A 9,789-nucleotide genomic window follows, 5' to 3' on the forward strand; every position below is an offset into this window, starting at 1 on the left:
TCCATGCTTTGGTGTGATTTTCCTCATTCATTGACAATTTGGGGACAATGACAGGGCAGTGAGTACAAAGTGAAATGAGGCGTGTAAAACGCTTACATGAGTCAGGGCCTGTAGCATGTACTCTGTCCATGTGAGCCACTGTGCTAGGCTACTCTTTTGTCTGGAAATAGGAAAATCAGGAGGTGCAATCTGATGCAGTAAAGCTGTCTTCTATGTATGGGAACTCACTGAGGGGCCAGGAAACTCCTGTGTTTGCTAACTCCCTATTCCCAAAAAAATTGTTCTCACCTTTTTAGCTCTGTAGCAGCTAATAACTCCCAACCCCCAAATTTCATACTCCTCTTTCCTCATGAGAAAAAAAAATTAGGGGAGGAAAAAGCCCCGTTAGTGTATGTCCTTGTGCCCTCATCAGAGCAGGAGGTGACCAAACAGCTTAGAACTGTTTTCCTACCGGCCACTGGAAGGCTCCGTGCAGCCTGCGGGTGTGAGGTAGGTGGGGCTCCTGTGGGAGGATTAGTGTGAAAGGTCATCTTTACAGGAAGTTCACCGTCACTAACAGAGAAGCATTGATTCCTAGGCATACAAAGCATCCCACACTTTCCAGTGCTAGTGTCTGACTTCCTGAGCAAGCCTTGAGCCTTAGATCCCAACTCTGCTCTTAACGTGAATCCAAGGCGGGTAAATCTCATGACTCCAGTTGTTATAATCTGATCTTCATGTGCTAGTAAACAAGGGTGAAACCACTTCAAATCCGAGGTGCTTGATTTTGAAACGTGTATGTGTGTGTGTGTGAGTTCTAAGAAACAGGGCTAAGGATATGGCTTAATATGTAAAATTCTTGCCAAACAGGTGTAAGAACCTCAACTTCGATTCCCAGACCCCACTTAAAAAGCTAGATGCGGCTCAGTGGTTAAGACCATTGGATTGGCTGCTCTTCCAGAGACCCAGCGTTCAGTTTCCAGCACCCACATGGTGGCTCATAGCTCTCTGTGACTCTCCGTAACTCAGTACCAGGCTGCCTGCATTGGCGAGCCTGCTGTCTGCAGTGGCAATCCTGACTTAAACTTGGACTGGCATCAAGGTTGTCATCACCATAGAAGGAAAATAACAAGCTGATGCCCTCACCAAATGCACACTAAAAAGCAAGACCCTGAGCATGGCAGCACATGCCCCTAGTCCTAGCATTAGGCACTTGAGGTCAGAGTATAAGTTTAAGCTCATCCTTGCCTATGTAGCAAGTTCAAGGCCAGCCTAGGCTATGTGAGAAAATAGGATGATGATTCACAGAGGTAGAACAGTCCCTGAGAACACACACCCCAGGTATAGGAAAGGTCAACTGAGGAAAGATGACCTAGGATTACCATTTCCCTCAGAGAATCCAAGAACAGTCAGTTTGGGGACAAAGTTTTGGCACCTAGGAACAATGTTGGCACAGAGTCAGTAGGGTGAGCGTCATCTGAAGTAAGTTTTTCCCTCAGTGGCCCTTGGAAGGGAAACAGAACCAGGAATGGAGATTAATGGGTGCCATGCTGAAAGACCTGGAATGTTCAGGTGTGTGTGTGTGTGTGTGTGTGTGTGTGTGTGTGTGTGTGTGTTGGGGGGCGGGGCAGGAAGGGTTTGGAAATGTGGACGGATACTGCTGTGTGGTTCCCCGTGTGATTAGCACCTGTGAGTCCCCTAAATGTTGATTAAGTCATGAGAGGAGTTGAGCTATTTAGGGTGGTTGTATCTTTTCCTCTCTAGAGGATCCGTGAGCCTAACCCTAGGCTTGTAAACTGAATCCAATTCACTTACAGCTGTCAGTTGACTAGCAACTAGATGGTCTGAGTGTTGGTCACCATGGAAACAGCTAAAAGGCCCATTGCCATAGGAACCTACCATGTTCTCCAGGCCAGGGGTTTGGTTGCTGAAAAGACCCAGAGGACCTGAGTAGCAGAGTTGTGTGAGGGTCCCACCAAAGAATGATATGTGTAAGAGGGCGTGGTCAGATCCTCCAGTGTCGTCTGTCCACCTCCCCCCATAACCCCCCTCCCCCTTCCCCATCTGCTCATTGCTCTCCATGGCCACAGACCACAGGTGCTTGTGCCTATGGACAGTACAGGCATAGATTCTGGAACAGCGTTGCATGTCAGCACTACCACCACCCTCTCCAGGGGCTCTGAGAGGGAAAATCTCTCTCTCTCTCTCTCTCTCTCTCTCTCTCCCTCTCTCTCTCTCTCTCTCTTTCTTCCCCCCCCCTCTCTGGCAGGCCCCTCTCCACAAGCCATACCCCAAAAAAGCAGGCAGCAGGTGAAGGGATCAGCCTTACCCTGACTGCCAGTGGGTCAGGCCACTGAGGAGCTTGGCAGGCAACACAGATGGCGCTGCTGGCCTTGAACGTAGCAGAGATGCTGGGTGTGCCAGATCAGAAAGCAGAGGGGCAGGCCAGCGGCAGCAACCCGTCCTCAGCGTGAAAGAAACACATCACGCATCCCTCTGCACCCCCACGTGCCCTCATGCCTCTGCCAGGTGGATCCAAGTATAAAAGCCACAACTTGATCCGGGCATCCTCAATGTATCTGAGTAACGGTCACAAGAATCTTGGCATTTCACAGTCAAGGGAAGTGTTCAGTGGTCAGGGAGAACCAAAGAGGAAGCTTCCTGGTGGCTGTGTCATTAACCACTGTTGCCATTAAATAGAGACCGAGGGGATCCGGCTAGGTCATCTTCTGGTCCCTGTGAGCATGGCCCATTTGTGGTTCCCTGGCGTCCTAAGGTGATGTTTGAACACGATAGACTGACAGAGCTCATGTACCTACGAGAGTGACAAAACCCTTAGGGCTCCAGAGAGGCTTGGGACTGAGACTAAAGCCAAGATGACGTTTGAGAGACCACCTCCCAGATGTTTAGTTTGGGGACCCTTCACCTCACTCTTCAGATTCTTGAGCTGTGTGACGTTGCTGCTCCCTCCCATCCTGGACTCGCACTGGAGACTGTTGGTCTCAGTGCCTCCCATGCGGCTTTACAGCCTAGAAGCCTGACACCAGGAGTTCAAATGACATCAGCATCATTATGGTTATCATCCTCAGAGCCGAAGGATGGTTCCAGCCGTGAAAGCTGCCCAGAGGCCTGGTGTCTCAGATATGAGCCGTGAATTTGTCTTCTAGATTTAACTTCAGGCACCTTTCAGGTCACGTGGTCTCCCAGGTACCCGTTCTGCTTTGCCTTCATTAAACCAGACTCTAATCCTCTCACTGACACTTAGCCACACTTTTTTTTTTTGAGGTACAGTGTTTGTGTGTGATCTTGCCTTCCTACTGGATTATAAATAGTTTGAGAATAGGGACTGCCCTTCTGTCTTTGAGTAAATGCCTAGAACGCAGTGCTCAGCATTTTTTTTTCTATTTATTTTTTGAGACTGTGTCTCACATAGCTCTGACTATCCTTGCACTCCGTCTAACTGAGGCTGACCCAGAATTTCTGATCCTCCTGTCTTCACTTCCACAGATTCTGGGATTACAGGTGTGCACCACCATGCCCGGCACTCAGCCGTCAGTTATGTAAATAGGGGACAAGTGCCACTTCCTTTGGATGTTTGGATTGGGCCATTTAACGCTATAATAGCCTGGTCTCCACAGGTAATAGGAATAGCAATGGCTGCCTCAGCTTCGTTCTCGTAAAGAAGGGCGCTGAAGTGCCCTATCCCAGGTAGGCAGCCCTAAAGCAAGGTGGGAACTCATGTCTGTTGTCAGCCTCTGGGACAAGGCAGCCTTGTGTTCAGCTGGCTGTAGCTTCCCTCCCCTCTGGCTGTCACCTTCACTGCACAAAGCCTCGTGCCCCTGTGGCTTCTGTCTAGGGCGCTAGGGCATCTCTGGCTCCTTAGCTCTAAGTCATATCACCATGCCTCTGGCCTCTGAGCCAGATCTGGCTCATGCAGCTGTGAATCGAATGTCTGCAGCCTGCGATGGCCCCTGCAGCTTCCTACCAGGCTTGCCAACGTATGACTCAGGGGGAAGCCCAAAGAGCTCCAGAGCATCTTCTGGACCCTCAGTTCTCAGCCTTCCTAATACTGCGACCCTTTAATACAGTTCCTCATGTTATGGTGACCCCAACTATAAAATTATTTTCATTGTCTTAACTGTAATTTCTCTACTGTCACGAATTAGTAATTTAAATATCTGATTATGCAACCCCTTGTGAAAGGGTCATTTGGGCCCCAAAGGGGTCTCGACCTACAGGTTGAGGAGCACTGTCTGAGATTCTTGCCGCCCAGGACTAATCTCCTTTCTAAGTGGCTGACAGGGAAAGCCTGGGCCTAGAGAATACACCAGAGGAAGGCAAGAGGAAAGCCTCTGGGTCTGGCCCCATTTGCTGTGAGAGCTTGTGCCAATCATTCAGCCTTTTATCTAAATGCCTCACAGACATATTGTATGGACAAAAAGGATGTTTATACACATGTAGCTCGGAAGCCAGAGTGCTGAGGACTCGGTCCCTTGGGCTTTCCTACTTGCGTGTTGTTGGCTAGAGGAGCTAGCTGAGCACGCCCACAGAAATCTGAACACCGCACCAGAAGAGCAGTGACCTAGATTTGACCACATCAGAAATGAAGAGATTGGAGGCCTGGAGAGGTGGGTAAGCAGAGTGTGTGCTGCTCTTGAAGAGGACTTGCGTACAGCTCAGAACCGGAGCTGATCTGCCACCTGTCCCCTCAGCGGGCACCAGCACTCGCATGGGTGTGCCTGCGCACGCGCGCGCGCGCGCACACACACACACACACACACACACCATTAAAAGTAAATTTAAAAAAATTTTTTCGAGCCAAGCATGGTGGTGCATGCCTTTAATCCTTTCACTCAGGAGGCAGAGGCAGGTGGATCTTTGTGGGGTCAAGGCCAACCTGGTCTACAAAGTAAACCCAGGACAGCCAGGGCTGTTAGACAGAGAAACTTTGTCTCAGAAAATTAAAAAAAAATTTTTTTGTTGGTGGTGGTGCTGAAGACTGAAGCCAGGATCTTGGATGTGCCAGGCAGGTATTCCATCAGGGAATTACATCTCTTTTAGAGTCAGAATCTTGCTAAGTTGTCCAGGCTGCCCTAGACCTTGCTTCCACCTCAGCCTCTCCAGTTAGAAATTACAATCTTGGGCCACCAAGCCTGGCTAGATACTTTGTTGTAAAACAGACCTATACAGAAGTCATAGGCAATTGTATCTTTTAGCCATCTTGATCACCATGCAGTCTAGTGAGTTTGTATGGACAGAACAGTGTGAGGTTTTCAAGCCAGTACTTACTGGGCACCTTTTTTTTTTTCCTCCTTTGGTTTTTCAAGACAGGGTTTCTCTGTGTAGCCTTGGCTGTCTTGGACTAGCTTTGTAGACCAGGCTGGCCTCAAACTCACAGTGATCCACCTGCCTTTGCCTCCCGAGTGCTGGGATTAAAGGCGTGCGCTACCACCGCTGGGCTATGGGGCACCTTTGATGTGCCATGAACTATGTTAGGTATTAGAAATGGTTTCTCCCTTCAAGGAGATCAGAGTCCAGGGCGAGAGGTACACATGTACATAGGGATGCAAATGTGTATGCACATAGGTAAAGCCAAAAGTCAACATTTGATGTCTTTCTCCATCATTTTCCACCCTATTTATTTGTTTATTTTTGAGACAAGGACTCTCACTGAGCCTAGATCTAGGAAGGCTGGCCAACAAGCTTCAGGGGACCACCTGTCTTCCTGATCCCCAGACCTGGGGTTACAAGTTACAAATACTTTTGTTTGCTTGTTGAGACAAGCTTTCTCTCTGTAGCCTTGGATGTCCTGGATTGGCTTTGTAGACCAGGCTGGCCTCGAACTCACAGAGATCCGACTGCCTCTGCCTCCCGAGTGCTGGGATTAAAGACATGCGACACCACACCCAGCACAAATACTTTTTTATGTAAGTCCTAGTTCCAAACTGAGGCCCCCCCCAATGCTTGCCCAGCAGCCTTCCTCAGCCCAGCTGTGGTTTGTTTGTTCACCTTACTAGGTGGCTCAGTCTAGTCTCAAACTCCTGGCAGTCCTCCTGCCTCAGCCCCTTGAGTACTGGTATTATAGACAAATGCTGGCATATCTAACCACTCCTGGCTAGAATATTTATAAGAATGGCTTTACCTCCTACAGAGCTCCTGGTCTTGGCTAATTTATTTTTACTTAAAGTTCTCCTACTTAATTTACTCTGGAAAAAAAAAATAATCAGCATGTTTGGTTCTCTCCTGGCTCGGCAATTCAGTTTACACCCGGTGAGGATCCTCTATTTGAATTCTAGAATCCAGGCCTGCACCCTCTGTGCAGCCTGTCTCACACGGCTTCTCCTTTATCTGCGCTCCGACTGGATTGGTCCCCTGGATTGGCTCCACATGTTGACTCTTCTCCTTTTTCTCCGCCATGAGACTCTTACACAGTGTTTGTTGTGCCGGGGGACCCTTGGCCTCACTCCTGCTCCTTTGCCTTTTGCTAACTCCAGCTGTGTTTTTGCTGAAATGTCTCTCCCTCAGGGAAGCCTTTCCTGACCATTTCCCCCTGACCCGGCTAAGCACGTGGCTGTAATTCTCAGAGCACTGTATTCTCTCCGCTTCATAGCACAGTTCAGAACTATATAATGCCATATCTTCCCCCCAGCAACTTACGAGCATCACTGGGGTACAAAAAGGGGGTTCCCCCATTGTTTTGTTTGAGACGGGTGGGGGTGGGGGGTTCTTACTCTACCAGTGTTTGCCTGGGGCTCAAATGGTTCTGTGTTCTCCAACCCCAAAACAGCACCAAACACAAAAACAAGGGCCAGAGCCAAACTGGGAGCCTTGTCTGAGGAAGGTAAAGGGAAGGAGGGATTCCCAGACCAGAGAGAGAGAGAGAGCTTGGAGAGAATGGAAGGTCCTGGAAGAAAAAGGCTGGAACTGCCGGGCAAGGTTCGGGTGCCTGAGGAGCAGGGATAATGCAGACCTGTGCCATCTGACCCCTCCCTGGGTTTAGACTCGATAAACAGGTGGTAAGTGTAATTCTCTCTTGGGTGTAAATTAATGTGCCAAGAAGATCAGGTAGAAAGAGACAGCATGGACCCACTTTCCTGCTGCTCCAGTGTGAAAGCTGGACTTTGAGGAAGGGAAGGCTCATTTGCATTTAAAACTATGGTGATATAGAATATGGTGTAAATTTCTTAGGATGATCAAAACCCAAATAAGAGGGTCATAGCTGTAATCTCCGCCCTTGGGAAGTACCGGCAGGGAAGCAGGAGTTCAAGTCCAGCTTGGCCTACTTGTCTACTTCAGGGTCACCCTGTCTTACATTTAGATCCCATCTACAAACCCCCAAAGTTCAGATGAGCTCTGCAAAGACATTAATGCAGTGACTCGAGCAGGTAGTTTAGGATACACGCATCTTCTGGGTGCGCCTATGATGCATACGTGTGCCGTGTGTATATAACCATCTGTGTTTGCTAGCAGACAGGCTTCAGTCTTCATCTTCCACCTTATTTCTATTAGCACCTCAGGTGACTGTATTCCCAAGGACTCTGTACAGCCTGATGTTCTGGAGATCAAGTCATACCAGAAACGCATAGAAAACAGGCACTTTGAAGGCAAAGGGCTTTGTGTTCATTTTGTGCCGGTGGACGCTCCCACTAAAGCCCAGCACAGTGCCCGGTGTGGGTGGTGGTCTCGCCTTTGTAACTGAGCCCACAGCAAACAGAGCCGCTGGTCTAGCCTGCAAGTTGTTAATTAGAGCTCATCTAGATTCCTCTCTCTCTGCCTAGACACTCCAGAGACACTCGAGGCCACTTCTTTGTCTCTCCGGGAGGGATCTAGATAAAGAGGCGCCGTGAGGTGTTGTGTCCAAACTATTCCAGGATAAATCAGAAGGGGGGAAGGGGAGATGTAAGGGTGACAAGGATGAGAAGAGAGCAGAACAAAGAGAATGAAATTTCCTGAGTTGTCTATAAGGAAATTATTCTCTTCGTGTTTCCAATGTTATCTTTGTTTTCCTTGACCCCCAGGAGCAACCGTGAGCCCCTTGAAGCTCTAACCCTTGCCTGTTTTAACACGAGGCACCTTAAAACCATGCACAATGCTGGCTCTCTGTCTGGCTTAGGGAATCCCTGGGATCTAAGTAGATAAAATACCTGGAGATAAAAGCCTGTGAAAGATACCCAAGTGACAAAGCAGGCAGAGAGAGCAGGGAGTTGGGAGAGGTGTATGAGGAGACTGGGGGAGGAGACACTAGCCAGGGGGGGATCTAAGTCTAAGAGGCTCCTGGAGCTAGGAGTGTGGTCACAGAGCCTGGTCCCCTGCATGGGCTGGGAAGAAAGAGACAGTCTTCTCTTAACTCCCCCAACGTCTATGCTCATGGTCCCTGGCTGCTGTCACTCCACCTGCCACCAAGTCCTCCATTTTGTGAGCTGTCTACCTCAGCACAGCCATGCCAGCGTCCAGCAGCTCTGCACTGCAGATCCACAGCCCTGCCTCCTGTTCCAATGCGTGGTCTCTTTTGCTTCCCAGTGTCCTGGGAAGGAGAGTGAACCTCCAACCTAGGTGTCATTTATAGCTTGTACCAGACCCATAAGCAAAATGTAGCAAGCCAAGAATCCTGAATGGCAAAAAAAAAAAAAAAGCCTACAAAACACCAATAGACAAAATAAGTAAATTATTAAAAGGAATTAAAACAGAAGATGTGGGTGTGGTGGGATATGCCTGTAATACCAGCACTTGGAGGTAAAATCAAGAGGATCAGGAATTCAAAGTCATCCTTGCCTACACAGCAAGTTTGGAACCAGCCTGGGCTGCATGCGACTTGGTCTCAAAAAACGAAAGGCTAGCCAGGTGCTGTTGGCGCACATAGTCCCAGCATTCAGGGGGCAGAGGCATACAGATCTTTTGAGCTGAGATCAGCCTGGTCTACAGAGTGAATGCCAGGTCAGCCAAGGCACACACACACACAGAGACCCTGAAAAACAAAACAAAAACAAAACACACACACAAAAAAACCCCAAAAGGCTGGCGAGATGGCTCAACAGCTAAGGGCACTTGCCACTTTTGTAGAGGTTCTGAGTTCTGTGTCCAGCGCCCAAATAATGCCCACACCACTCACCGCCTGTAACACCAGCTCCAGCGTACCCAACACTGTCTTCTAATCTCCTCAGGCACCCACACACACTTGGCACACACTCACACAAATGCATACACATATAAATACAAAAATAAATCTTATTTAAAAACAACAAGCTGGGTGTGGTGGCACTTGCCTGTAATCCCAACACTCAGGGAGGCAGAGAGGTCGCTATGAGTTCAAGGCCAGCCTGGTCTACAAAGTGAGTCCAGGACAGGCAGAGCTATACAGAGAAACCCTGTCTCCAAAAACCAAAAACCAAAAGCCAAAAACCAAAAACCAACCCTCCCACCCCTAAAAAAAAAAAAAAAGAAAGAAAAAGAAAGGAAGAAAGAAAAAAAAGAAGCCTCTCTGCCTTCTACACATGAATCAAAGGTAAGCGCTCGGCTACTGCTCCAGTACCCACTTCCAGCCAGCTGTCATGCCCCCTGCCCAGATGGTCATGGACTTATCCTCTATAACTGTAAGTGTAGTCCGGAAACTTCTCTTTCCAATAGATGGAGGCCACTACAGAAAATCACAACCAATAAAAATGTGGAGTGTGAAGCCCTGTCCTAAGGGACACACCTACGAAACGCACCTGCGCATAAGGCCCAGGGAACATTGAGGAAGAGGAGACAGAAAGAGCCAGAAGATCAGGGAGTTTGCTGTGAGAGTGCGTCTCCTAGTAATGTCGGAAGCTA

This window comes from Acomys minous (genome assembly GCF_964271855.1).
Source record: "Acomys minous genome assembly, chromosome: 8".
In the NCBI taxonomy this organism is placed as follows: domain Eukaryota; kingdom Metazoa; phylum Chordata; class Mammalia; order Rodentia; family Muridae; genus Acomys; species Acomys minous.